A 7,027-nucleotide genomic window follows, 5' to 3' on the forward strand; every position below is an offset into this window, starting at 1 on the left:
GGGATAGAGCAGGGTTTAGGGCTGTTGTACACAGGGTCGCTATGAGTCACAAGTGACTCAATGGCACATAACAACAGCAACAACAACAACATTGATATCACATGGAAGCAAAATACTGCTAAAGATCATTAAAAAATGGATAGAACAGTACATAGATAGCGAACTGCCAGAAGTCCAAGCAGGATTTAGAAGAGGCTGTCGCACCAGGAATATCATTCCTGGTGGCAGATGGATCCCTATCAGAAGAATGCCTATTTGTGCTTTATGGACTATGCAAAGGCATTTGACTGTGTAGATCATAAGTTGTGGCTAACACTGAGAAGAATGGGAATCCCAGAGCACTTGACTGTGCTCATGTGGAGCCTATACTTGGACCAGGAGGCTGGTGTGCGTGTCGAGCAGAGACGCACTTCATGTTTTGGAGCTGGGAAGGGAGTGCGCCAGGACTGTATTCTTCCTCCATACCTATTCTCAGTGCAATGTGTCTCCTTATTTCCTGACTTTTAGTACCAAGGATGTTAATTGTGGATCCAAGCAAGATGAAACTGTTGACAGTTTCAAACTCCTCTACATCCATCATGATGTGGCCTATTGGTACAGTGACAGTTTCAAACTCTTCTACATCCATCATGATGTGGCCTATTGGTTCAATGGTAAGAATCTTTGCTTTCTTGATCGTGAGATGCAATCCATACCAAAGGCTGTATTCCTGGATTTTCTGTGCCAAGTACTTCAAGTCCTTTTCACTTGCAGCAAGCAAGTTGTGTCATCTGCATAACACAAGTTATTGATGAGTCTCCCTCCAATCCTAATGCCTCATTCCTCTTCATTGAGTCCAGCTTCTTGGATAATTTGAACAGCATATAGATTAATAGGTAGGCAGAGAGAATACAACCCTGATATACTCCCTTCTCAATTTAAAACCATGTAGTGTTTCATATATTATAATCACTAAATTGTTGTTGTTAGTGCCATCAAGTCATCTGTGACTCCTAGCAATCCTATCTACAATACCTCTAAAGCCTGCTCTATCCTGAGCCAGTCTCACTGACCTACCTAACCCCATTACCCCAGTTACCCCAATTCATCCAGGGCTTTCCTCTCCTGTGCTGTTCCACACTTCCACGCATGCTATCCTTCTCCAAGGACTAGATCCTTCTGATCAGGTGCCCAAAGTTCATGAAGTAGAGCTTCAAAATCTGCCTCCAAGGAGAAACTTGGTTTCATCCTTTATAAGAAAGATCTGGTTATTCTCTTAACGGTCCATGGTATATTTAATACTCTTCTCCAGCACCACAACACAAAGGCATTGATTCTTCTATCATCCTTAGTCACTGTTCAGCTCTCTGATGCATAGCAAGTAACTGCAAAGACCATGGCCTGGATCAGGCACACTTTATCTCTAGACTGACATCATTGCTCTTTAGCACTTTGGGGAGGTCTTTGACAACACACTTCCATAATTCAATTTGTGTTTTGATTTCCTAACTCCTGGAGGTTTGCATGCTGAAATTGTTAGCAACCTCAATCTCTTCTCCGTCTGTTGTGGTGCTGCTAATTGGCCCAGTGGTAAGAATCTTTGTCTTCTTAATGTTGAGCTTCAGTCTATAGTGAAGACTAAAGTCCTAGATCTTCAGCAAACATTTTGGGTCCCCCTCAGTTTCAGCATGTAAGGTTGTGTCATCTGCATAACACAGCTTATTGATGAATCTTCCTCCAGTCCTGACTGAAGAGTATGTAGAGAGAATGCATTCTTGATACACTCCTCTTGTTTTTGAACCATTCAGGGTTTCTTGTATTCTGACAACTATCTCTTGGTCCAATTATAGGTTTCCCATGAGCACAAGCAAGTGTTCTGGGATTTCCATTTTCCTCAAGGTTAGCCACAATTTGTTGTGATTCACACAGTCAAATGCCTTTGCATGTCAATGAAATACTGATAAGACATTCTTTTGGTACTCTTTGCTTTTTAGCTAAGATCCATCTCACATTCGCAATGATGTCTTTAGTGCCATAGCCTCTTCAAAACCAGCTTATATTTCTGGTTGTTATCTGTCAATGCACTGTCAAGTCATTTTAAAATAATCTTTAGCAGGATTTTGCTTACATATGATATTAGTAGGTGGGGTATACTTTAGGTCATACTTTGGCTTTTGTGGACTTGTTTTAATTGTATACAACTTCAACTTGAATTTGCACATGAGCAATGAAAAATCAGTTACTCAGTTGACCTTCTTATTCTGAGTCATGGTATTGGGTTTCATCATTGTTTCTCTCCACAGAAGGAATTAATTTGATTCCTGTATTCCATCTGGCTGACCAGGAAGCAGTCCTCCGAACAGTGAAGGAAAACATTGCATGATTCAAAATCTGGAAAGGAGGGTCTGAGGGATGCGTCCTGTTTCCTTACGTTTTCAAACTATATGCAGAACAGATTATCTGAGAGGCTGGGCTTTATGAGGAGGAATGTGGCTTCAGGATTGAAGGAAGACTCATCAACAACCTTCATTATGCAGATGATAAAACCTTGCTTGCTGAAACCAAAGAAGACCTAAAGCGCTTGCTGGAGAAGGTCAAGGACTGTAGTCTTCAATATGGATTGACATTCAACATCAAGAAGACAAAGATTCTCACGACTGGGCCAATTGGCAGCACCATGATAGATGGAGAAGAGATTGAAGCTGTCAAGAGTTACAGCTTGCTCTGCTCCATAATCAACACTCTTGGCACCAGCAGTCAGGAAGTCAAAAGAAGAATTGCATTTGATAAATATGCTGTTTAGGACCTTCCAGAGTATTGAGAAGCAATGATATCAGTCTAGAGACTAAGGTGTGCCTGATTCAGTCCATGGTCTTTACAATTACTTGTTATGTATCAGAGAGCTGGACAATGACTAAGGATGAATGACTAAGAATTGATGCCTTTATGTTGTGGAACTGGAGAAGAGTCTTGAACATACCATGGACTGCCAAGAAAACAAATAGGTCTGTCTTGGAGAGGGTGAAACCAAGATTTTTCTCGGAGGCTAGGATTTTGAAGCTCCCTCTTACATATTTTGGGCATGTGGCCAGGAGAACATCATGCTTGGAAGGGTGGAGGGGCAGTGCAGGAGAGGAAGACCTAGATCAGATGAATTGATATAGTGACTATGGCAATGGAGGTAGGTGTGTTGGAGTCAGTGAGACTGGATCAGGACAGGGCAGGCTTCAGAGCTGCTGTACACATGGTTGGTATGGGTCGCAGGTGGCTTAACAGCACGTAACAACAATTCCATCTGGCAAGGTACACATGTATATTGTTGTTGTTGTTATTTCATCAAATCTCCTGTGACTCGTAGCGACCCTATATACAACAACTCTGAACCCTGCCTTATCCTGAGCCAGTCTCACTGACACCAACACACCTAATCCCATTTGCCTCAATTATCATGCCAATCCATCTCATGTGGGGTGAGGTCTTCTTGTCCTGCTCAGTTTTTACTCTTCTGAGCATGATATCCTACTCCAAGGGTTGGTCCTTCCTGGCCATGTGCTCAAAGTTTGTGAGATGGAGCTTCAAAATCCTAGTCTTCAGAAATGTTGAGATTTAACCACTCAGCCAATACTGGAGAATAAACCTTTTATTATGCGCAGATCAAGAACGTCAGCTATTGCCAAACCATTCCAACCTCAAGGGGAAGCAAAGATTAGGTTTATATACAGAGATTGGGCATGGGGGTTACAATTGTGGTTAGCAGTTGAGATTGCTTCCCGTTCAGGAGTCGTTATTGTTTCTGACTTTTCATGGATGTCCAGGTCAGATAGATACAGGATGAAGTCAGGAGTCAGGGAGTAGTAACCAAGCTGGGTCAGCATGTACTGGGGAACATAAACCTTAGCAACACATATTATTGCCAACATCATTGAAGCATACAATTCTTAACATGGCTGTCAGACACAATAGCAAGGAGTTGGAAACAACCTTAGTGCCCATCAACAAATGAATGGATAGAGAAGATGTGGTATAGTCACACAATGGAATACTATGCTGCATTGAAAAGCAAGGAACTCATGCAATCTTATTCAAAATGGGTGACCCTGGAGGACATTATGCTGAGTGAAATATCTCAGTCACAAAAGGACAAATACTATATGGTGCCACTGTTGTAGAATGAGGCTGACATCAGGGTGGGGGTAAGACTAAGAAAAACTGGATAAGTTATGTTTACTGCATTGAAGCCGATGAGGGAGAGAATATTTTAAAGTAATATATTTTAGGGCATTACGATTATCATAAGAGTCCGGAATGAGAGTTGCAGAGTGGAGCATACTCGGGGTGGGGTTGGGGGTGGGGGTGTGCGTGTGGATTGTGTACCAATAAAGGAGGTTTTCTTTTGCTTTTCAAGGAGAGGAGCGAACTGGGGGTCGGGGGTTGGTGGGGGTACTGGGGAGAAAAGTGCAACAATGAATGAATGGAAGTCCAAAATATCTGTAGATGTTCATTAAAATTAATAAAAAAAAAGTAAAAAAAAAAAGGCTATCAGAACAAAATGGCTTCTCTGACGCTAACATATAATGTGGCTTCTCTAATGCTTTGTATTTAAGCTGTTACTACAGTTTCACCCTCTCCAAGACAAATCTACTTGTTCTCCTGGTTGTCCATTGTATGTTCAATACTCTTTGCCAGCACCACAAATCAAAGGCATCAATTCTTCTGTCATCCTTAATCATTGTCCAGTTCTCTGATGCATAGTAAATATTTGTAAAGACCATGGCCTGGATCAGGCACACCTTAGTCTCTAGACTGACATCATTGCTCCTCAGTACTCCAGACAGGTCCCTGACAACAGACTTAACCCAGTGCAATGTGTCTTTTGATTTGCTGCCTGCTGGCGCCAAGAGTGTTGATTTTGGAGACAAGTAAACTGAAATTGTTAACAACATCAATCTCTTCTCCATCCATCATGAAGCTGCCAATTGGCCTGGTGGTGAGAATCTTTGTCTTCTTGATGTTGAGCTTCAATCCCTATTGTGGACTTCATATGTGTAGACGATGTCTATGTTGTTGAAATAAGGTGAATGAGTTGCTGGTCTTAGTGTACGCAGCATGCAAACAGGATGGGGGTGGCAGTCTGACTGACACTAACTAACTCCACAAAGGGGAAAGGGGAAGGATGATCATTGAAGTCACCAACCAGTTCCTTCATTCAGATATGCCTGCAGGCTGCCCCGCCTTTTTTTTTTTATTAATTCATTCAACAGTCCCTCCCACAGGTTTCCAGTCTCCCACTTGTATACCACAGAGCACTGACTCATAACTGACCTTCCACTGGATTTTCAGAGGCAGTAAACTGCATACGAGATTACCCATCTTTCTGCAGTGGAGAGTCAAACCTTGTATCTTTGGGATTGCAGCACAGCTTCTTACCATAGGCTACCAGACTTCCTAATCTACTTGTTGTTAGGTTCCCTCAAGTCACATATGACTCATAGCCATCATATGAACAACAGATCTGAACTCTGTCCTATCCTGTGCCATCCTCACAATCTCTGACACACTCAAGCCCATTCCTGCAGTCACTGTGTGTTTTACTCATTGTCCAGCTCTCAGATGTATACCAAGTGATTGAAAAGCCCATGGCCTGAATCTGGCACACCTTATTCCTCAAACTAACATCATTGTTGTAATGGAGCGAGTCCCCAAAAAGATCACTGAGCCAATTAGCTGAATTAACAAAGTTTTATTTCGAGTTTGAACCCGGGCTCCTGCGTGCTGACATTGCAGCATCCACCCGAGAGCCCCGAATTGATGTCTGCCCCTCCTTTTATACCTCTGTTACTCCCCTGCCCAACCATACACGCCATGATTGACCATCCATAATAGTCTGGGTATTTGTCCACCTTCAATTGGCTAGCCATAGCTCAGGGTAACAGTTTGGAAACCTATTTGAATCTTATAGGTTACTTCAGATACAGGAATGCAGAAAACTCCTTGTGCTCTTACAGAAAAGAAGAATTCCACTTTATGGCAGTTGATCCATCAGGGTGGGATTTACCACAGGTGGGGGTTGTTTGTTTGTTAAAAAACCACTCAAGCAGGTGGGGTTAACTGTGCTTTACCAGAAACTGAGTTTCTGATAACTGGTCCTTTCAATTGTGCCTCAACAATTTGGAGCGGTCCTTAACTGCAGACTTGTTGTTGTTGATTGCTGCTGAGCTGAGCATGACTCATAGCGACCCTATGAACAAAAGGCCTGAAGCCTTTCTATAATTATCATCGTTTCTCCAAGTTCATATAGTTTCCAGAGGCACATGGTTTAGGAAATGGATGCCACTTAGCCAGCACAATATGTCTCTTGATTTCCTGACTACGGGTACCAAGGATGTTAATTGTGGATCTGAGTAGGATGAAGTTGTAGACAGTTTCAATCTTCTCTTCACCATGATGTTGCCCATAGGTCCAGTGGTAAGAATCTCCAGACTGTTCCACCAAGTGTATTGATAAATCACTGCAATGGTCTCATAAGCAATACTCAAGATTATGGGTTTATTTGGGAAGTAACATGTTACAATTCAGGTCAGAAGCACCCAGGTTACAATCAAAACACATGAGTTTGCTTTCACAGGGAGCATCCCTGTGACCTTTGTTCTTGTCTCCAGGCTTGGCCCTTGCTGTAATAGGGAAGTATCTGGACGTATCCTATCATATTGTATGCACAAGTCTTTTAGTTCCACCTACAAGGAATATTGTTACTAAGAACCTGTAGCTGACCCTCCAGCTGATTTTCAGTCAGTAAATCATTTGGGAGGAGACTGCCCTTCTTTCTTGAGGTGAAGCAGCAGGTGAGTTCCAACCACAGTAGGTGGGTTGTAACCATGTGCTTTTGATTGACTGTGTGATTCCTACCAGTAGGCTACCAGAGCTCCCTTCAAGGAATATTGGTTATTAAAATTTAACACCCTTAAGAGGCCATAACTGACATCCAAGCAGATATATTCACACCCATGTTTATTGCAGCTTTGTTCACAATAGCAAGGAGTTGGAAACA

Source organism: Elephantulus edwardii, unplaced genomic scaffold (assembly GCF_000299155.1).
Source record: "Elephantulus edwardii isolate Elephantulus edwardi_28Jun2011 unplaced genomic scaffold, EleEdw1.0 scaffold00079, whole genome shotgun sequence".
Classification (NCBI taxonomy): domain Eukaryota; kingdom Metazoa; phylum Chordata; class Mammalia; order Macroscelidea; family Macroscelididae; genus Elephantulus; species Elephantulus edwardii.